The 23,186-nt window shown below is 42.8% G+C and overlaps 1 long non-coding RNA gene across 3 annotated transcripts in view; it reads left to right on the top strand.

Moving 5' to 3' along the window:
- LOC118214451 overlaps positions 1-19,428 on the top strand; it is a 33,518-nt gene extending 14,090 nt beyond the window's left edge. Inside the window, exons 2-5 of one of the 3 annotated variants that reach the window (XR_004762616.1) lie at positions 14,356-14,512; positions 17,188-17,365; positions 18,395-18,487; positions 18,920-19,428. This is a non-coding gene — a long non-coding RNA (uncharacterized LOC118214451). The remainder of the gene's footprint in view (positions 1-14,355; positions 14,513-17,187; positions 17,366-18,394; positions 18,488-18,919) is intronic. The other 2 variants (XR_004762617.1, XR_004762615.1) reach the window with 2 other exon arrangements.
- The last annotated feature ends 3,758 nt before the right edge of the window (positions 19,429-23,186 follow it).

Raw genomic sequence — 23,186 nt, 5'->3', positions numbered from 1 at the left:
ACTCATAATGGTAACCGAGGTGTTTTCACGTGGGCCGCTTACCGAAGGCTGCTGAGTTCTGTAATCTCAGCGTCGCGTTAGTCTGTTTTCGCGCGTTCGTGTTTGTGCGCCACGCGTGCGCGTTTGCGTTTGGACGCTTTCCTCGTTGCGTAGGTTCTGACCCACAATGCCGTCTGCCGGATACATATTTAAAACTTTGTCTCTGGACTGGCAGACCATCAGAGATTCCAGAAAGTATTAACTCCCAGTTAAGACTTCCACATTATGAGAAATGCAATCTCGACGTCAGTGGTAATTATGTCACAAATTAGCCCGTTCGTCTGACTGAATATGGCATCAGGGTATATTTCTGGATTTTTGCGGCATCAGTCAAAGTTGGATCCCTTGTTAAATGTGTCACACTTTGTGGCTGAAACATTATTCAAATATGCATACGTATTAAATGACTAAATATTGAACTAAAACCTGTCTTGAATGTTGAACAATCGATATCGCCGTATGCGTAATCTTAATCTTATAAGATTCAAGTCTATTCAAATCTGAAGTTGACTAACATTGAAAATGCCTAAATATTAAAATGAATAATGTAGTTCGATAGTAAAAGTCTTTAAAATCTGACTGCCCTGTTTTCCAGTGTGACATACAATAGTGAACACACAGCTTGTGTGTGACTTTAAGATATAACTTGTGCCAACTGCAGCAGGATTGGCCACAATGTGAACGGTGATTGGAAACACAGTAGGCGAACGAGTTTCTAAATGCGGCTTTGAGATAAATGATAGATATTTCCTGAAAATTTCTGGTTTCCAGAAAACTGCCCAATATTTCCTGTAAAAGAAATCGCCTCGGGACATGTTTCCATTGAAATATAAATTCATCTGGTCTTTTCAGCTGATCCAGTTAGATATTGATTGGTTTTGTAATGCCAGTTTTCTAATACAATGAGCGACCATTGTTTTGATGTTTTTGCCCTTATTGAGTAATTATGTTTCTGTCCGATACAATACAGATGTGACCTTGATAAGTGTCCATATAAAATAGTGTTTCAGAACATACACAAAAGGCCCGGGCTCCCTCCATTTCAGTCCAAATTGGCATGTGTATGTAAAACTAGCCTTTGTCAGCATAGCCAATGTTGCTATTGAGAGAAGGGAGATAGCAATCCCAGCATGCTTTGCATTCACTCAGCTTATGAAACTCCCATTTACTCCAATCAGTTTGTAAAATGGATGTTTTCTTTCTTCTGATATCTCATGCGGTGGGTTCCACATCTCTCCTTTTCCCTGGCGGAGGGCAGGGGTACATGCTACCGTGAGCAGCTTTCGCTCGCAGAATGCAGAGGTGCCGGGGAGCCCACCGGTGTAGAGGTGAGAGCACAAAATGGCCCCCGGTCAGTGTGTGCTCTGTTGACGTGGTTACGTAAGGCACGACGGTACTGCGGCTTAATGGTTCGGGAGCAGCTTGGCCCGTGTCCAATGAGCTCGTGGTTTTCAATCACGTCCGCAGTATCGTGAGTTTTGATTGGCTGAGTGAACCTCCATTTGTTGTAAAACATAATTTTACTACCTTTAGCAACACAGTTGTCGTCCCAAAAAAAACAAAAAAAAAAACAATATTGCTATTACATATTGCTGATTCGTTTTGTTTTAACTTGAAACACTTAAGAAGATATCTCAGTGTGATCGAGTTGTTTCTGTACTTCTGAAAGGAAATTTGGTGTTTCTGTTTCGGGCCCCCGGGACGGAAAGAGGGCCATTTGTTTGTCAGATGTTGTGTCACCTGCCGCGCGTTCGCCGCGGCGCGGGATTCCCTCGCTCTTTCCCTCCGTCATCTGACGCCGCGAAGCGCCGCTTTCGCCCGGTTACTGAGAACCAGAGCGCACGCGGCCGCTATCCGAGCCCTGGAGTCAGTGGAAAATAAACAGGTCTACGTTTTACATTTCGCAAATGACTGGAGGGAAAAACCTACGTGTCGAAACGAAAGAAAGAAAGAAAAAAAAAAAGCACTGACTCATTTTATTGTGCAACAGGTTCTAGTTTGACCTCTTCGGGATGAAAGGTAGGTGGTGAACATGAGGTTTCACATTTCCTTCTGTCATCTTTTCACCCCCATAACCCCCCTCCCCCTCAGAGCTGTGGACCCAGTGTAAATCCTTAGACTCATTCTAGGTTATACTTGACCTCCCCTATCTCTTAGATGCAGTAGTGTCATAATCTAGTGAGGTAGACAGAGAGAGCTCCTCATTTACCCAATAGAATGGGTCTCGTGCCGAGCCCTTATTCCACGAAAGACCGGGACAGACCATAACATTTTCAGAGGGTAAAACTATTGTCTTTACACAGTCATTGGTCCTTGGATCGACTAAATGACGTGAAATTTATACGTTTTCGTCACTGGCATTATCATTCTGATGATGTGGATAATGATTATAGACTAGACTGATTTTTTTTCTTCTCTCTCTCCTCCGCCCGCTGGTGTGGATTATATCAGCTCTAGACCTGGCCTGCTTGTTCAGTCCTTGTTATTCGGCTAATGTCTATGATTTAAGTGAAATTATGCACATCTCAATGTGCCCATAAATGATATTATTCATGCACAGGTGCTGCTCTGAGCTCCTGCTGAATGATAATTAAGATAATCTTCCTCTTTCTCCCTGCTCTCCTTTCACACGGATCCCACTTTGTTGTAAGGCTTCTCCTGTGTCAGTAACTCGCAAGACGGCAGCCCTCTCCCTCTCCCCGTCTCCCCCTCTCTCCCTCTCCCCGTCTCCCCCTCTCTTTCTCACCCCTCTCCCTCTCTATTGTCTAATCCTTTTCAGCGCTGAAACGCACTAACAACTGAGACCAAATTTATGTTGTCCCCGGAGCTTCTCAACATTGTGAGAAATCCGTGCCAAGTCGAATTAAAGCAAAAAAAAGTTTGTGACGGGTAAACTTGGTTTGAATGTTCCCCTGGGACTTTATTATTGCGAGATTAAGTAATTTAATTCTGCAAAATGGATATGAATCCGTTTTTGAGTCTGAATGCTGTGAATATTCCCCTTAAATGGGCAAAAGTATTCATGTTCAAATGTTTAAAACATTTTAGTTAATGAATTGGGTGATTTTGTACAGTCTCATGCACTCTCTAAACACTCCAGTGAAAATGGGGGAACGCGCGAATAATTTTGTTACGCTTTGGAAGTAAAAAGATTGCGTTCGGTGTTTATCATTTAGATGTTCTGAGCGCCGTAAAGGAGTAAAGATTTTGAGGCCCTGCGTGGAAGCCAGTTGAATATTGACTCGATCACGAATCGAACCGAACATTACAGTTCAAACTAAAACAATAGAAAAAAATAATTTTTACCGAACACATGACTTAGGGATATTGGATGTTTCTATTTTTGTAATTCTCAGTGCCGCTAGTGTGTAGTGGTTTATAACGGATGAAAATTGATGGGCCTTAATATGAATTCGGCTGTATGGATTTATAAGTACCTGCAGTTTAGACCGAAGCAGTCGCTGCCGCAGCGAAATGTTTTGTCGGAAGCAACAACAGATGTTTGCCATTGAGGAGTGGAAAGACTGTGTGCTTTTTCTCTGTAATTACCCAAACATCATCAGAGCTTAATCAAGCGTTTATGCACCCAAACGGAGCCCAATGTAAAGTCAGGAGCTATTCATCAGCCGAAGGCTCAGCTTCTCGTCTTAATCAGCCTCAGATTCATGCGTACCTGTCCCCCCCCCCCACTCAGCCGCCACCCCGACACCTCCAAAGTGACTAAGCAAACGCAGCGAGTTTTTTTTTTTTTTTTTCAGGGGCTTTCTCGTTATTGGCGGCGAGGTGTGGTGGGCGGGGAAAACCCCCCCACCCCACCCCCCGGTTTTCAGCCTTTGAAGTCGAGTGGTGAAATGACGAAGCGCTCTGGCACACGAAATCTCTCTCCGGGCCGCGCCGACGCTGTGCACCCTGCCTCACATCGCACACAAACTCCTCCTCACACAAACCAATCACAGTCGCGCATTATGGGCCGCAGTTCTATTAGGCTACCTCAGCCATATTTTGGCAGTATATTGTGACTAGTTTTAGTATGAGTAGGAGCTGTTACTGTAGTGTCTTGTTTGAATACGCCAGATTAAATACATCAACTAGCTTTCCTAATGGAATGTAACCGTGTTAATGAGTTGTTTTCCAAAGCTGGTCTTACCAGAAGGATTTTTGAGTGAAAGTCCTTTTTTTGAGCCCGTAGTTTCTACCTCCGCTCTTCAAGTTGCAGAAGGAATTTCCTGTTTGCACCCATACCACAGGAAATGATCAAAACTGTAAAAAAAAAAAAAAGAAAAAAGAGAGATATAATCACTGGCTAGAACTGAAGGAAATGGACCATTATTTTGTCTTTATTTATCCTCCGACGTGTGCATCCTAGTTACGCGGGAGTGAACCGCGCCGCGCTAATTATCCGAGCGTCTCCCGGCCGCTTGAAACCTTTCTGGAAAGGGAACATTAAACGGCCGTCCACTGAGGGGGGGACGTCAGACGAGCTCGCGCACGGGCAGGAAGTGAGCGCGGCTCTTAACGAACCGACAGCTGCTTCCAAGGTTGCAGAGGGGCCCGCGCACGGAGAGCCGCGGCCTGGAAACCAATTACCCAACGGCGGCGGCGACCGAGGGGGCCGGGAAACCGCCCTCCTGAGGAGGTCTGTTAGACCGGCCGCCTCCCAGAGGCCGGGAGAGAGGCCTTTAGCTTTGTGCGCTAATCAGTTGCTGTGTTCGTCCTTGGGCCTGTTTGATTCTTTGATTGTAGCGTGTTTCCATATGATTTGTTTTGGGCGGTGGGGTGGGGAATACGTCTGTTTCAGAGTGAAGGAAGTGACGTGAAGACTGACGTGTCCTCTCTCCCCGGCCACATTTCTCTTACCATTCATATTAATATGAATATGTAGAATAGTGGTCAGGGAACCGGGCGTACACTTTACACTAAAAGATCGCAGGTTCAGTTCTCAGGTGTGACCCTGCTGTCGCACCCTTGAGCAGGTACTGAACCTGAAACGCTTCTGTTCTATAAAGGGATGCTACACTTAGCGCCTGCTGCTAAAGGTCAGTAATGCAATGTCATAGCCCATGCAAAAAGCCTGAGACTGCTAGCCGAAGTTTTACAATGCTTTTTGTATGAAGCTTTATTTCAAAAAGATGTGTAGGCTTTTTATGGATACTATGGGGGCCCGGTTCTGACTTATGGATGCCAAACTGGAGATGCATGGATTTCCTTTTACATCTTGTGCCAATTTTTGATTGCCATTGAAAGTGACTCATCTTTTAATGGACTTAATAGCATTGATATTCTATATCAAGTAGTGCCCCAATAATATCTCAGCTCAGTATCACAGAATATATGTATGAGTCTACATAGAATATACAGTGTGCATAATGTACAGGCATTACCATTCTGTGTACTGGATGTGGATTTTAGGCCAAAATGTTTTTTTTCAGATAAAAAGTAATTTTTCCACTTAAGATTCTCTTTAACATTAGAACTAATGTTTTTTTTCTCCCTTTTCTTCCGCAATTTGGATTGGCCGATAGTATATATCAGTGTTTGTTGCTACACCCTCTGCCATGGATTTGGGACGAGAGCAGGGCCTTAACAGATACCTGACCATAGAGCCCATCCATGAACTAGAACGGTTCCTTAACAGATACCCGACCATATAGCCCATCCATGCATTAGAACAGGCTCTTAGCAGATACTAGACCATAGAGCCCATCCATGTGCTAGAACAGGCTCTTAACAGATACCAGACCATAGAGCCCATCCCTGGGCTAGAACAGGCTCTTAACTGATACCAGACCATATAACCCATCCAGGCACTAGAATGGTTCCTTAGCAGATACCAGACCATAGAGCCCATCCATGCACTAGGGCAGGCCTTAACTGGGATGAACTACCCAGCCCCGCTTTGTTGCTAGTAGATACCTGATTTTACTGCTTATTCCTGGGTGCTCTGCAAAAGCTAAAGCTCAGTTTTACAAGCAAAGAGCTTCGATCTGTGAATAACTATAATGCTCGCCAAGGCAATCGGCTCCAATCAAATCATTCTCAAATTGAAGTTTTGCACGAATCATTCTCAACTAGCATTTTTCATTCATTTTTTCATCCAACCATAGGATTGGATGTTCTTTATTGATGTGTTTCTGATGATGCGTGCATCAGTTGAAAATACATAAATGCCGTAATTAATTGGAAGGACATCTTTCAGCTTTCTCTGGTCTCTGTCAGCTCCCCAGCTGGCTACAGGCCTGCCTGTTTTTTTGGCAAACGGAGGAAGCGATTGTTGCCGCAAGTGTAAAAAAGCTGCAGAAAAACCCAACAACACAAAACAAACGACGGAATGAGCATTATGGTCTTAATGCGATGCTTTCAGGTAATGAGGCACAGTCTTTTTGGAAATGGTTGAAATGCCGGAGTAAGTGTTTAATAATATGTACCACATGCATACAAAAGGAATGTACCGTGCTCGCAACGTTCAATAATATCCAGCTTGACTCAGGTCATGACGGACAGGTCTGACTGCTGTAATGTAATTGGATATTTACTTGGATGAAAGGTTGGCTCCGCTTTTGGCTTCGGCCGATGTTGGGATTAAAAGGCTGTGTTGAAATCAGACTCGAGTTTCATTTCAGAATGAATCTCGTCCCGGGACACAAATGCCACACCCCTTTTTAAATAAAACTCACCCTCTCGGGTTCTCAGAATCAAATAAGCGTATTCGGAAGACATAGACTCAGACTTGCTGATTCAGTGAGCCTTTCTGAATCGGAGAAAAAAATAGGTCAGTTGTATACCATTGTCAAGTCTGAATGAAGTATGATGATTTTAAAAGATGCACTTAAAATAAATATTTATGAGTATATAAACAATGTCATGAAGTAAATTTAATACAACTGGTAAGCTTATTTAAAAGCGAAGGACACGTGAACACTAGAGAAAACTACAGTTGGAAAGACAGAATAAGTGTAACTTTTTCCCCCTCAAACCCAGATTCCTTTTGCAAATGATACTAAATTATATATATTTAAACCATGCCTTCTGGCAGTGGCTTGCTCTGAAATGTCTTTAATAAGGAATGGAGTGTTAATGGTTCGTATAGCTCTGGTTTTAAATTAGAAATAACCAAGCGCAGACTTGACTTATAGAAAAGGTTAAAATTAAGTACAATGAATTAATCTCAATTTCCCGCCAGATTGTATATATGAATCTGCGAGCCGTTGGAAAAAAACAGACGATCAAAGCCTTTAATCTATAGGAGCAGCACGTGCGTTCTGTGCGACTGTCTGACAGAAAGGGGTTTATGGAGAAGGAACGCATCGCTTCCAGCACCCACGTCGAGGCTGCAGGACTTCTGGCATCTCGTACTCTCTGAGCGCTCTGCTCCGTCTCTCTGGGGAGCAGACTGCAGAGAAGGGATGGATTATTAACGCGGCGAAGTATTTTTAATTTTTTTAAACTATGGCTCACTTTTATTAGGCGTTTCAGGGAGGAAATGTTATCAGTGTAGTTAAAAGTTAAAAGTGTGTTGTTGGTTTTTTTTTTTGAATCCGTCGCCAGGGTTTAATTGGCCACGGGATTTCTTGTTTACTTTTATGCATACTTCTTTTCACTAACTATCTTCAGATCCCTTGGACGATATAGCACAGCTCTCCAAGTTCACAAAGACACTCTTCATTTGTATTTGTGCACAATGTTATTAAACGCATATCGTTGACAAAGATACAACTTCTGTGTAGCAGTAGCTTCAGTTTCATTCAGTTTGTTCTTTTCTGCGCCCCCCCCCCCCCTCCCCAAATTATTTTTCATGAGTCATAACATATTCTTGTCAGGAAATCAATTTCCATGTTTTCTTCAGAATTTGTTTCCATTTGGAAGTCATACCCCAGCCATTATAACATTTCAGTTAAATCACATGTGGCATTACATGCACATTCTTTCAGATAGCAATGCCTAAAGATGTTCTTCTGCTATTCTAGTATTTTTTTTGATGCCAGAGGTACATCAAATGTACCCTTAGAGAATGACAGAAAGAAGACATTTTGGAACCCTGGGTGCTGGTCCTTACTGGTCCTCCATTCAAACTGGTTCTCCATTCAACACAAATGGCCACGACATCATTCAGGGGTAAAGATACAGAAGCGCGCAGTTGGTCAGGCCATCATTCAGGGGTAAATATTCAGAAAAGTGCAGTCGGCCATGGCATCATTCAGGGGCAAAGATTCAGAAACGTGCAGTTGGCCACGTCGTCATTCAGGGGTAAAGATTCAGTCATCTGGGTGTCCTGTGATGACTGAAACACGCCTTTTACACGCCCCTCTAGTGGATCAAGCTCCTACGGGCACACGCCTCTCTGGAACTGATAGATCACTTCAGAGCGATGGAATTATTCCAAATCTGCAAGAAGGAATTAAACAGGACATTAAAAAGTTGCTAAAAATTGGACCTCCAAACGAACCTTAGTAGTGATAAACTTCCATGAACTATTTTATCTTGGCACCGTGCAGCATTCCTTTTGTCTGACATCTTTAGCAAAGCTGCATTATATTCAGCTCAGAACCAACGAAGCCAACAGGCGACGGGCTGGATCACACTTATCTTTATGTGCTCTTTGCTTTAGTGGAAACACAATAGTTAGAATCATTTTCCGAGCCTTTCTTTTGAGTGGGCACAGGTGTGGAATTGCTGCTTGAGGGAGACACTCGCTAATTAGCTGAAAAATACACCGAGAACGTGCGGAAATGTTCACCCAGCATCTCCGAACCAAGTAATTGTACCTCTTAGCACCTCTTAATAAAAAATATGCTTTACAGGTCTCAGAGCGTAGATCGATTTTGTGATCATTTCTTCTTTTCCTGCTCTGAAGTTTTGGCTCCTCCCGACCGTCTTCTCCATCTTGGAAAATAGCCCCAAAAAGCGATAGCTGGTGCACGAACTGGGTTTCTGGAACGGAGGTAAAACCCTGTGGTATTTATTCCAGACGCGGCTATCGCCTGAAGGGTCATTAAGACTGAATTAAAAGCAATAACTTCTGCGCTAAGACTCTGCGACGTCGTGCTAAGATTCTTTTTTTTTTTTGCTGTAAGGAACAAAAGCATTCCTCCCTTTGTGTCCTGTTCAAAGAGACGTTGGGCAACTGCCGCCGCTGGTCTGCGTCGACCTCACACAGGATGTCTCTGGGACTCCTCTTGGCAGGGGAAAAGGTAAAAAATAGAGGAGGCTCATCTGGTTCGAGTGAGAGCTCTTTATTGCTTTGGGGGCGGTTTCCTTTTCGTACGCGGTGCCGGGCCCTTCTGATTGAAGCTCAAAAAGCGGGCCAGGAAGCGCCGGTAATCCCCCCTCCTCGGGACGCGCGGCGACGGGATCGCGTGGCGGTGCGCTCGGCCCGTGCGCTGACCACATTAAAGGGACCCGCGCGGCGGCAGATGCGCCGGGGGCTGGGTTCGGTTAGGGAGACGGCCGCCTTCAAAAAGCCCGCCGGGCCGGCCTTCCACATCGCCAGCGGAGAGACGTGCGGCTTATTAATGCCGTTCTTCCTCTCTCTTTTTTTTTTTTTTTCGGGGATTTGGGCGTCTTTCTTGAACCGCCGTGGGTTGCCCGAGCGTCGGGGTGAAAATAAAACTCTCTGCTGAGCTGAAGGATGACGGACGCAACTCTGATTTAGCACCTGGGAAGTATGCTTAATGGCTGCCCTGGCTGTGGGTCTCACTTCCATTACCCAGCATTACATTACAGGCATTTAGCAGACGCTCTTATCCAGAGCGACTTACGCAACTATTTACACAGCATTTACACTGCATCCATTTATGCAGCTGGATATATATTGTAGCAGTGCAGGTTAAGTACCTTGCTCCTTACCCATTACACTGCACTGCTGCCCCTACTTCCCTTACGTGGCTCTGCATTAGAGGTTTTTGAGTGAGAGAGAAATGAGCCACTTGCATTTTTGTTCAGTCGCCTTTCTGGGCGGGACATGCCGTAGTATCATTTCATCAGCCTGGAATCTGGCATTACGACTGATTGGTGTAATCTTGGATCAAACGGTCATCTCTGGCCCTGGAGGTGAGGTCAGCACTGGTGTTGGGACGCTTGTCTCCTGACGTTCTCCTAACCGCTGTCTGTGGGAACGAGCCTGTTGTATAACTGTTTGACCTTGGCCTGGACTTGGAGATCATGTTTTACAACCTCCAGTACCGTGGACTACAGCGTGCAACATAACATCCTTTCAGTCATTTTTTATTTATAAGTGCATTATACAAGCACACATACAGAACCGGGCCAACGTTGCAAGACCTGCACTACACCAGCCTTCAACAGAATGCAATGCATTATTTACGTGACGCACAGACACACACAAACGCACTCTCACACGCTGATGTTTTTTTAGGTCATGGTACGGCACTTACCTTGGTACACAAAGTCATAAATAATCAAGAAAATGTGAAATTGAAACATTTGGCAAATGACCGGTTGAATTAAAACCATCGGTTTCCTTGTCCCAGAACCTCAGCATAAATCTCTCTCAAGTTACAGCAGAAGCGTATCCTGCACTGAGCTCAAGAATGCTAATTACGGGGCGTGAGACCGTCTGCCACACAATTGCAGCTTCTCCAAAATATCTCATTTTTATTTGTGAGAAATTATGAAATTGCATGATAAATGGGTTCCATAATCTCACGCTTACTAATGCACACCTAACTGCTAAAACCAGCGATAAAAATTTCAAAAGGGAGCTAGTGTTAATGTTATAGGTCTGAAATCCATAGATTGCCTATATGGGGGTATGGATATTATGTAAGTTTTCCACTGAAAATACCATCTCAGTGCCATGTATCAAGCACAAGTGTTCCCCAGTGCAGTAATGGCTTCCATCAGCGATGCATTAGGAATGTTCCAGAACGCATAGTTGGAAACCGCCCACAACGCAGGGAAGACTGGACGAGTGCAGATCCGTGGCTGATGTCCCAGGCGCGGCTCCGGTGCTTGTGTTTGCGAAACGGAGCGCGTGTCGAAATTCCCCGCGTGCATTCTCGCCGTCCTTGGGAAGACTTTGTAAAGTTGTAGCGCACGCTATTTCCAGGCTCGGCGTTCCCGTGCGTTGGGCGCTGTTCAATGCCGCTCTTCCAGATTTAAACGGAGGCCGGCATTTCATTTCCTTGTGGTAAGAGCGCTGCTACTGAGTGGGGGAAGTGGGCGTGGTACGGCAAGAGCCGGTGTGAAAGGGCATCGAAGAGTGGCTGAAATAGGCCAGCAACCATCTTATTCCCTTTATCGTGGGGTGTGTCAAAACTTACCAACACACAAACAAACAAGTCAGTAAATGAGAAGCACAAACCATATCTCACCATAAACCTCTCCAGGCACCTTTGTGAAGGACCTAGAAACACCTGGGCTGATTGCCAGTCAGCCTGAGCTGTGCATGCCTGCAACTGAGGGTACTTCCCTGACCCCATCCCCCCGACCGCAAATGTCACTGTAGGAATAATGTCCAGTAATTTTTTTTTTTTTTTTTTTGCCTGGCACAGTACGCATACCGAATAACCAAACCAGTGGATGTTGGGCGCTATACCGTGCCGAATATTTCACCATTTCTACAGAAGGTTTTATCTGCAGATCTGTCAATCTGTCTAATGTTGAGAGATGGAAAACTTCTTCCGCAGTGAGAGAAAATATGTTTTTCTTTTTTCTTTTTTTTTGCATTTCTTTTCTCTGGTTTTATTTTAAGAAGAACATTATTATAACTGTGAATGGAACATAAAAACACGCAATTATCATAGCATTATTGTCACTTTTATGTCCGCGTCTTCATCCTGTGTGACACGCAAGTTCATCAGCATTTCAGAGGCTGATTAGCATATTATTATGATGTAAGAGGTGCCCATCATTCCCTTGCACATTAAATATAGTGAGTTTTTCTTTCTTTCTCTCTCTCTTTCAGAATGTCCGATTTAATTGTAATAACTGCCTTCAAAGCTGTCTTCCAATTGGCCTTTGAAAAAAGCAGGACATGATTGGCTGTTTCCCGGTACGCTATCCGCCATAAATCCTCGTAAATCCACATTCAGTGTTCCGTATTATTAAACTAACAAACAACACATAAGCTACACACACACACACACACACACAAACCTTAATGAAAATGCAATAATTCACTCTGTAGGACTTTATCATCTGTCTCGGCTTGGTTCGAAGGCATAATCAGCTTTGGCTGCTGTCTGGCCTTTGCTGGTGGGTACAAGTGTTAATAAACTTCCACCCTCTCAGCCATTAAATCTCATCTAATGTACTTGTAATGATAATGTTTGAAAGCAGGAGGTTTTTTTTTATCATTGTATTCCACAAGAGTTGACAAATTTTAAACCTTTCACAAGAAATAATTAGGATCTATTCAAAATGCCGAATGACCGTGGCGTTAAGACGGAGCTAAGCCTGTTAACCAGTGCGAAGCTACGTTTAAAGGATTTACTCCTCAGAGCTAACGAAGGGGGTTATTACCTGAAAGTTGATTATGTCGTTCAGGAGGGACTTCGTTGTTTGTTACAAGCGTGAAAACCTGCGGAGTTTCGGTTTATTGGCTAATGGAAAATGGCGCATCGTCCGTTTTTGTCTCGAGAGCGTGTTTGTTGGTGAGCGCGGTGCGTTTTCTGCCCGTCCGCTCGTAGCGACAGGCCCTCCTGATTGCGCGAATGTCTCTTGGAAACCTGGGCAGGGACGAAGCTAAACTTAGTTCAACCTGCTTATTTCAATGTTTTTTTTTTTTTTTTGTCTTTTTTTTTCGCTTTAATTTCTCCACATAGCTTAACATTGTAAATCAGGTCAACCTTTTTAAGATTTATGAAAAAATTAATGGTATGCTATTTTTATGCGGGAGACAGACTGTTAATTTGGTATGACCTTAGTCAAAGGCGATGAATCAACAAACCCCCCCTACTTCCTGAGACAAACTCCTGCTCTCCGGCACTGGTTTGAAATGATTAAGACAGGAAGTACAAGTGCCTCACTGTCCAAACCCTTATCTTTACATCTCTGTGCTGTGTGTCATATCAACCCTCAATGATGCGTTTTCCATTTTGTTTGTGGTCTTACTTTTTTGTGTGTGTGTGTGTGTGTGTGTGTGTAATTCATTGTCAGTGCTTTTTTCAGAATAAATAGGAGACTTTTGGATTATGTGTGGTGTAGTGAAGCTGGTTAGAGAAATAGCTGAAGAGTTAATATTCTATTTGTTTTGGACAGAGTGTGGATGTCCAGAAGCCCGCCTGTCCAAAAATAAAGATGTTGCACTTCTAAGATGAATAAAGGTCATATGCAATATATACACATTCTACTATTTCTTTTTTTAGAAAATGAACATCCGTCATAAATATTAAACTTGCGTAAATAGAATATTTGACATTTGACAATGTGTTTATTAATTGTAACAACCAGGCTGTTTAGTTCAGTTAGATAATCAATATAGAGTTGTACTCTAATACTTTAATTGGCGGGAGGTAGCGATGCTGAATCCTTTTTTTTGACTGTGTGTTATAGCTAAATCCTCTCTACTCTCCACTGTGGAAGTCATCGCATTTGAGAGATGTATGCTTTGGCCTGTTTACCTGTATCGTTTTCCCCTTCAACGTAATCATTGTCCAACAGTGGTGTTTTTTCCCTCCCAATTCTACCACCTCAATATATATATGTGCCTGAAAACGTGTTTCGTGTTTCTTCATGAATATTGTTTATGGAAGTATTGGATTTTACTATATACCAGTCTGAATCCCTTCAATATTTTAGGGACATAAGCTGTTTTAGTTGCATAATTTTATATATTCACCTGGTAAAATGGTGCTTCGCTACCATTCACTGAAAGTGCATCTGTTGTTGCAGGCATTCTGATTTTGTGTTACATGTGAGTTTAATGCTGAGATATGATGGATACTCCAGCATGTTAGAAGAGTAAACAGTCTGGCCGGGAGAAAGATCAGCGCTCATAATCTGGTTCATGGGAAATGTAGTTATTTTTTCACTGCTTTTTTGGATGAAGAAACTCATTCCTTTATTCTCCGGCACTTGCTGCCTCACATGGCTGAAAACCACAGAGGTCCCACTGCAAGTTTAAAAAAAGAAAGAAAAAAAAAAAGACTCTCTTTAGGTTCCCTTGACAAGATCAAAACTTTTAACCGAGGAGACCCTGTTACCCAGGGCTCCATTGAAGTGTCCCTGCGGGGGATTTGGTTTGTGCTTTTTGAGGGGTTTGGGGTAGGGGGGGGAGGCGTTGGGTGGAGGTGAAGGTGGGTGTTTTGGGGGGGTGCACTGACAGAACCTCGACACTGTCCCTTTTGTTTCGTGGAGGAGCTTCTCACCGGCTCCTGGCTTAACCTGCCTGAACCGGCCGACCCGGAGCCTGACCCCCACGCCGCGCTTCCAGGGGGGGTCAGCCAGCGCATCCTGTCCGGAACAGCCAGGAGGAGGAGGAGGAGGAGAAACTAGACGCACTGACTTCCTTATGGTAAAGAGAGCCACCCCCCCCCCCCTCCCCCATGTAGGCCCACGCACCGGCGTCACCTTTGCCAAAATTTAAGGCCCCTTGTTTCGCGGCTGATTTACGAAGAGCTAATCCTCCGGCTCGCTCCCTTCTCGTTCCGACTCAGGACGCAATGTTTGCTAAACGCGCTCTGTGCGTGTCGTATAAATCATACCTAATGGGAAAACATTGAGGGGATCCTCGTAAATTGTGTGCGTATTGTATAAACAGCTGGGCGGACTGCACCTCTGTCCCGTTGTGCAGACCTACAAAGAGCAGTGAGGAGTGTGACAGTACCACGAGCAAGCACGTGCACACACACACACACACACCCATTGGCACAAACTGCAATAAACCAGTGTTACCAGGACACTGTTCCTAAACACATTCATTAGAAGTGTGCCTGCATTCAGCCGTAACAGCAAACAGGTAATTCATTGTTATACAGTGAAGCCTGTTATACAGCTTCCTACGTGTGTAACACGCGGTCCCCACAATGCAGTCATATTGTCAGGAGGACATGTCAGCCTGTGTCCAAGTGGACGCTTGGTTCTGACGGGCGCACTCGTGTGTGTTTGTGTGGAAACTGTACAGGACGGCCGAGTCAGAGTCTTCTCTCTATCGGGGCGTGGAAACTCGCACACGCACGGCCAAGGGTCTCTCTGCCATTAGCGAGGTGTGTGTCTGTCTCACAGAAGAGAGGACGGATTTACCGTAGACACGCGGACTATGGGTGGGACCGTTTACTCGTGTAAACGTGTACTCTCCTGCAGATTCGAAAAAAAGTTACTGGAAAATCTGATTTTCATTTATTTATTTATTTTATCCAATGAAAGCTACAGCCAATATACATTAAATGCATAAATCAATAAATAAATGCTAATGCACTGTGTGTGTCTGCATGTGCTACATAGGTTTTTTGTGTATTTTGCCCACTCCTATATGTGATGTATTCATATTTATCCCCACCGCCTCCCTTCAACCCCATTAAAGCTTAATGGCTTCTATTTATGTTGTCTCTGCCTTGTATTGAAGGCATTGGTGCACTATGGGTTGCGGGGGTCGGGGGCAGTGGCAGGTAAAGTTCAGAAGCTGGAGCTGGGTTTTTCAGTTGGTCATGGAAACGGTATAGAAGCCGCTGGTATCCCAGCCCAGCATGCCAGTTTTAATCTTTTTATGGTTTTCAGGTGAGAAATGCTACACAAGCACTTATAAACATGTCAGTGTTTTGTGAATAACCAAGCTAAAATACTGAAATGTCAAAAAAATGTCTTCATTTTTCCAATGTCTTTTATTTCATGCAATTGTCCTCTGGTGCCCAGCACCCTATTGTTTTGCTTAGTGGTAGCGCTATAGTGTACAGTTAAATGCGAAATAAATAAATACATTTTTACTCCTGCCGTGTTTGTTTTAGAGATCATGTCAACAAATAGGGCAGGAGCGAAATCAGGGTCAATAGACGTGACTTCTCTTGAACTAAAAATAGTTCTATAGAACCCATGTGTGTTATATTGGATTTTCTGCCATTTTGAATTTTTTGAAAAACCTTTTAAACACATCTCCTCCCAGAGCATTTGGCATATCAACGTGGAACTTTCACCAATTTGTTAACTGAAAGGTCCTCTAAAAGTGTCCTCTAATCGTGACACTATCAAACCCAAGACCGTCTTGCCGTGAGGTCATCGTGCCACCCTGAGTTTTCCATATAATTAATAAATACGTTTCCTTTTAAGTTGATGTATAAATACTTTTTTTGGTACACGGGGGAAAAAAAGCCTTACCTGTCTTGGTGCTGAATGGACAGCACGATAATGGACTGGTCTTTCCTGCCAATCAAAACTGGAAATTTCCCCGCAAAGAAAGAGTCCGTCTCTATTGAGCTGCTAATTGTATGTAGTATTGCCATTTCTTGAACTCTCAGGGTAAGAGTCAACTCCAGCAAAGCAGAATAGCCTTGAATACTGCTTAGCTGGTTTTCCAAATTTTGGTTAACATGGCTGCTGTCATAGGGGAGTTGCTATACTGTAGTTAGCTAAATTTACACAAAGCTCTTATCTTGTAAAAGAAAATATTATGAAGATAGTATCCAAACTTTATCTTCTCGACTTGAGTAGTGCTATAATATAGGGCAGTAGGTTATTTTTAATTGCTTCTGTGCAATTATGGATGCTGTGCAGTTATGTGGGAGCCTTACTTCTTCCTCTTCCTCTTCCACTCTTCACAATACGGCCTTCTGCTTTCATAACTCAGTTATACTGTACATGATAATAACACTGTTTAATACATATTACAACTTAACCAGAGACCATTGTAAAAGTGAAGATACAATACAAAAGATTGTTTTTTTTCCTCAAACACCAGAATTGCGGCTCTTCATTGTATTTTTCCCTTTCTAGAAAAAAAGAGCCACTACAAGTCAGAGTGTCCCAATTATGACCACAAATATCTCAAAGTTTTCTTCTGTCACTATTAATATTTATCCCCAATAACAATGACCAAAAAAAAAGGAGTTTGGGTTTCATATTGTGACTATAGCTAATGGTTAATACACTTACGATAAATTGTGCATTTGAATATTGGCGGTTTTATGCATTTACTGTAACTCATTTACGAGAAAAGGCTAATTCTGTTCTTTGTTTTCTTTTTCGTTGTGTGAGGAGATGGTGCCTGTCTTCCTGTCTCTGCCCCTCCCTCCCTGGGTGACACCATGGCTGGCTATGCACTGCCCTGCCAGGTTGCCAGGCACAGTCAGAACCCCCGACTGAGGGGAGCATCACTACACTGAAGCCCAGTGCTTCAGAAGAACTGTCCAACCCATGCATGTTTTATTACACACATGTAATTCCTACATCTCTGCACTTTATTTGAATTCGACACACTTTTGTAACTGGAAACACAGTACTTTATTGAGCGATTCCTTGCCCTAGCATAATTTATACTGTTATTCATCTCATTTCAGTTGAATATTTGCTTAGATATTTGCATGAGTATGCAATTTTTTGTTTCAATTATACTTTTCTGTACAATATGGTATTGGCCTGATGGTGCCATATGTGAGAGGGGGAGAAGCATTGGTAATGAGCTTGACACAAAATGGCGGTGAGAATGTGAGATTAATGCAGAAACCAGCAAGACGCAGCCCTTATCTAACAACAAACCATTTACAGTAAACAAAAGCATTTCACACACTCAACGCACACTTAACGTACATGTATGTTAATATTGCTACTTAGAGTCGCTTGGGATGAAAAACAGCATTGAGTGGATTCTTTAACAATTATAAAGAAACTGTTAAGTAGGAATATTTACCTGACAAAAATAGAACAACACCAGTGGATTCTAATGTCATATTTTTCTCTTTTAATACCCTTAAAACAGCAGCAAAAACAACAACAAAATAATACAGCAACATCATTTATTATAATTATCGTGTACTCATTTAATGTGTCCATGTGTTTTTCAAGGAATATTCTGTTCTAAAAAAATCGTTCATAAAGTCAAAAATATTAATCATATCTTTCATTCAGGATCGATTCTCCATTTTGGGAATGGGAAAGTCTCACTAGTGATTGTGCAGAGTTCTCAGAAAGCCGTAGTTGCACAGTTGCAGGGAAAAGGATCTTCCCTCAGTTCCTGACCCCCGCTGTTTTCGGATCCTCTCCACTTAATCGAACCCGGCATTAGTTTGAGAGTCTGGCTTATAGTTTGCTTACCTCTGAATCTTAGCCAGGGACTTCATTTTGTGTAGATCTGAATTTAACCAAGGACTCAGCAAGTTGGGGGATCACACGGAGAGTTGGGGAAATGGCTTTTCGGGACTTTTTTATTTTATTTTATTTTTTTACCTTGCTATTCATTTTTTCGCAGAGCGTAATCCAATTCAAACGGAATGCCGTCACACCTGTCTACGCGCGAGTCGCACGGCAGACTGGGAGAAGGGAGAAGAAACGAGGAAATATGGTATGCAAGGTTCCTGCTAATTATGTACAGCAATCACCAAACTTTGGCTATGTTTTAATTAGCACTGCCTCCCTACCCAGACTCCTCTGTAGTACGATTAAAAAAAAAAAACAGAATGGAAGGAATGACTTCCATCGTACGAAAGGCCTTGGAAACGTTCCACGAGTAAATCTATTTTTAATGGCGGGCTCCCTAAACGCACTTCATGTCATATTTTAGCATTATGCGTTATTGAAAAATGTAATGCGCCTTTGCAGTAAACACCAGCGCATTCCAGCGTTGAGCCCGACGCCCGCCTCGTGTTCAGGGGCACCGCTTAGCACCTTTCGCTCAGCAGATTTACTGATGGAGCATATGATCAATTTCAATTTATTATTATTTTTTTCAAAATTGTTTTTTTTTTTCTTTTTTTCCTTCAATTTTTTAATCCAGCCTGGAAGCAGATGTAGCGCCTTTCTTCTTCCAGCCCGAACTCCTCGCCCCCCGCTCCTTCCGCGTTCTTTCGCCGTCTCCCTGGTGCTGCTTCCAAGACCGCAGCCCCGAAAGATTTGGGAGTCATCATGCTCATCAGAGGAGAAAAAAAAAAAAAGGGCCAAGACCTCTGCTTTGCTCTCGAATTTCCTGAAGTCAGAAGGTTGACCCTTTCATCCCGGGGGCGGTCCTCTGGCCTTCCAGGGACGACCGCACGTTGATTAGAACGCGCCGCGTTTGTCTCTATTCCGCCGGGGCAAGCTGCTGAAGTTTAGGTGCGCGGTGGACGGCCATCTCGCGGGTCGCTGTGCCGCGTACGAACGCCAGGAAAGGCGCTTTAAAGTCCGACGCAGATGTTGATCGCCCCGGGTTGATCGCTGCCGTTCTTTTGCTTCTTCCTCTTTTTATCCTGTCTCCTTTCTTTTCTTCCCATTTTTAACCTGTCTCCTTTCTTTTCTTCCCCTTTTTAACCTGTCTCCTTTCTTTTCTTCTTCTTTTTAACCTGTCTGCTTTCTTTTCTTCTTCTTTTTAACCTGTCTGCTTTCTTTTCTTCCCCTTTTAACCTGTCTCCTTTCTTTTCTTCCCCTTTTTAACCTGTCTCCTTTCTTTTCTTCCCATTTTTAACCTGTCTCCTTTCTTTTCTTCCCCTTTTTAACCTGTCTCCTTTCTTTTCTTCTTCTTTTTAACCTGTCTGCTTTCTTTTCTTCCCCTTTTAACCTGTCTCCTTTCTTTTCTTCCCCTTTTTAACCTGTCTCCTTTCTTTTCTTCCCATTTTTAACCTGTCTCCTTTCTTTTCTTCCCCTTTTTAACCTGTCTCCTTTCTTTTCTTCTTCTTTTTAACCTGTCTGCTTTCTTTTCTTCCCCTTTTAACCTGTCTCCTTTCTTTTCTTCCCCTTTTTAACCTGTCTCCTTTCTTTTCTTCCCATTTTTAACCTGTCTCCTTTCTTTTCTTCCCCTTTTTAACCTGTCTCCTTTCCTTTCTTCCCCTTTTTAACCTGTCTCCTTTCCTTTCTTCCTCTTTTTAACCTGTCTCCTTTCTTTTCTTCCTCTTTTTAACCTGTCTCCTTTCTTTTCTTCCCCTTTTTAACCTGTCTCCTTTCCTTTCTTCCTCTTTTTAACCTGTCTCCTTTCTTTTCTTCCTCTTTTTAACCTGTCTCCTTTCTTTTCTTCCCCTTTTTAACCTGTCTCCTTTCTTTTCTCTCTCTTTTTAACCTGTCTTTCTTTTCTTCCTCTTTTTAACCTGTCTCCTTTCTTTTCTTCCCCTTTTTAACCTGTCTCCTTTCCTTTCTTCCTCTTTTTAACCTGTCTCCTTTCTTTTCTTCCCCTTTTTAACCTGTCTCCTTTCTTTTCTCTCTCTTTTTAACCTGCCTTTCTTTTCTTCCCCTTTTTAACCTGTCTCCATTCTTTTCACAGAGTTCTGGAGACCCTTCCTTTCCTCTCTACTCTTCTTCATTAAAACACTCTGCTTTTATTCTGTGTTGCCAAAAAATCTGAGTAAAAATAGTAAAAAAGTTCTTATGATATTGAAAAATACATTTTGGTTTCATTTCCTTGGTAGAGAAAAAGAAAATCAATCCACTGCAATCAGAACATTAAGATTATGTAAATGAAAAAAGAATCTCAACTAAGTGAATAAGGCTGATCGTTTCTACCCCCTTTTTACTGTAACATGGCATAAAAATGCATGTTTTTTATGTATATGAATACTTCTGTGATTAAATTATTTAGCATTAAACAAGAATGTGTTTATTGTACACAGGGTATTTGCAGAAAGGGAGAAATGTACAATCGGTATGAAATGGGAGAAATCATCGGGATTTTATGGGTTTGTTTGCTTTGCTAGAACTCCGTTTCCATGTCGAATATCTGAATACTGTCGTAAAATAGAAGAAATTATCGCCGTTTGCTTATGTATAAATATTGTTCTGAGCTAACACTGCTGGAAAAAAGTCATTATTGGAGCTCTGTCCCTCAGGAGAAGGCCTCCTCTGAACCGGAGAAATGAGTGAACTCCGCCCTACGGTGTCGGTGTCCCGAGGACTTTGTTTAGTCGCAGAGTGTGACTCGATTAGGGAGCCCGCCGAAATTTGCGTGTCGACATTTGCATCCCTGCTAAATAAACTGTGCCGCTGCACCAAAATGTCTCGAAGAAAGCAATTAGAAAACTGGCGAGTGCCTTGAGTTCCTTCTCGCCCATGGAAAATAAATGTTTTTGTCTTTTAAAGTGCGGTGCCCATACGTGCGCGGTGACTGGCTGTTTAAAGTTAGTCGGTGATTATCTGTTGCTAATGCTAATGCTAATATTAGATGTTGTTAGATGCTCACCAGACATGCTAGCCTAGCCTCAACAGCCAATCACGCAGTTTTAGAATTCATTTATATTTGTTAGGACTTGGATGTGTAGACTGGACTGAAGGTTTGATTGTGTGTGTGTTTGTTTGTGTGTGTGTGGGCGTGTGTGTGAGTGCGTGTGTGTATGCGTATCTATGTGCATGTATGTGTGTGCGTGTGTGTATGCGTGTGTTTGTATGTTTGTTTGTGTGTGTGTTTGTATGTTTGTTTGTGTGTGTGTGAGTGCATGCGTGTATGCGTATCTGTGTGCGTGTATGTGTGCGTGCATGCGTATATGTGTGCGTGTGTGTTTGTATGTTTGCATGTGTGTGTGCATACGTACATGTGTGAATGCGTATGTTCATGCATGCGTATCTGTGTGTGCGTGCGTGTGTGCGTTCGTGCACTTGTGCGTGTATGCGTGCGTGTGTTTGTATGCATGTGTATGTGTGTGCATGCATATTTGTGTGTTTGTGCGCGTGTGTGCATACGTGTGTGCATGCGTATCTGTGTGTGTGCGTGTTTTTATGCATGCGCACGTGCGTGCATGCATATCTGTGTGTGTGTGCGCGCATGTGTGTGTGTGTGTGTGTGTGTGTGCGCACATGGAGAAAAATAGCGCAGTAAAAGAGCCGGGATTCATGATGCAAGGTTCTTGCCCTGAGTGTTTTTCAGCTCATTTTCAAATGGTAATTCGCCTTATCCAGAGCAAACTCACACAGTGTAAGTAAGTGATTATTTGCATGGCTGACAATCATTCTGCATGCCTGCGGTCTTTTTCAAAAATGCTCCAGTTTGTCCGGTCCTTAAAAAAAAATCTCTGAGAGACCAAAGGCAGAGAGTGTGAGGTGATTTTTAATGTCCTTTCGCTTTGAAGTGTGTGTTTGTTTGTTCCCTGTATTCAGGGGAAGAAGAAAAAAAAAAAAGAAAAACTCATGTGGCTGTGCAGACGTGTTCAGCCTCCAACTTTTTAGCACCTTCTCTCTTCTTGAGAGTGTGGCAAACGCAAAAGGAAATCACTTACAGGCATAAACAGTTCAAAACTATTCATTTATTTATTCATTCTTCTAAGATACAGATTTTGCAGTATCTTAGAGGAAGCACACACACTTACATTTGCACAGTAATTAACATTTAGTCTAGTTATTATTATTATTATTATTATTATTATTACTAGCAGCAGTAGTAGTAGTAGTAGTAGTAGTTGACTTTGTAAGCAAATGAGATTTTGAGATTTTCTTTTTTTAAATCTTTTGAGATTGATATTTACACAGTACATGTTGCATAGTTGCATTATAATAGTTCTGTAGTGTTATGTACTGAGTGTGTAGTGACCCCTAATTTAAAGCTTTGAAGTTTCTTATGGTGAAGCTAATAAAAACAACAAAAGTGGATTTCTTAATGGCCAAAGATGGATAGATTGATAGACTGATTATTTTATTGAAATAAGAATTTTGCGTGGCAGTCGCTCGTCAGAATTACGGAGCTGCTGTTGCTACAGCCGGCTAGGTGTCACAGTGTGTGTATACATTCTGTGTAAACATAAGATTTTCATATACGTGCTTTCATTTCTGAAAGTATTATCGCTTGATGCAAAACTCCAACTCCAACATGAAAAAAAACTCTAAAACTTAAAAAATAAAACTGCTCTTTTTCCAAGTTCCGCTTTTGTATTTAGCCAATCGAATGCAGCTTTCTGTTGGCATGCCTGCGTATCTATTGGTAATTATGTTTCGCCGGGGCAACAATCGGAGCGTACGGCGGCGTATAAAAAGGCTGGTGACGGACGTGGCGGGACATAAATCTCTTTGTATCCTCTCGCTGCGGCGCGCTCATTCATCAATCAGGGCCCGAGACATTGGCAGTCGGTAATTTAATAGGGAACTGACCTGGTCCG

The sequence above is a fragment of the Anguilla anguilla genome, chromosome 15 (assembly GCF_013347855.1).
Source record: "Anguilla anguilla isolate fAngAng1 chromosome 15, fAngAng1.pri, whole genome shotgun sequence".
Classification (NCBI taxonomy): Eukaryota; Metazoa; Chordata; class Actinopteri; order Anguilliformes; family Anguillidae; genus Anguilla; species Anguilla anguilla.
The sequence above is the reverse complement of the archived record's forward strand: the minus strand, read 5'-3'. Positions and strand labels throughout refer to the sequence as shown.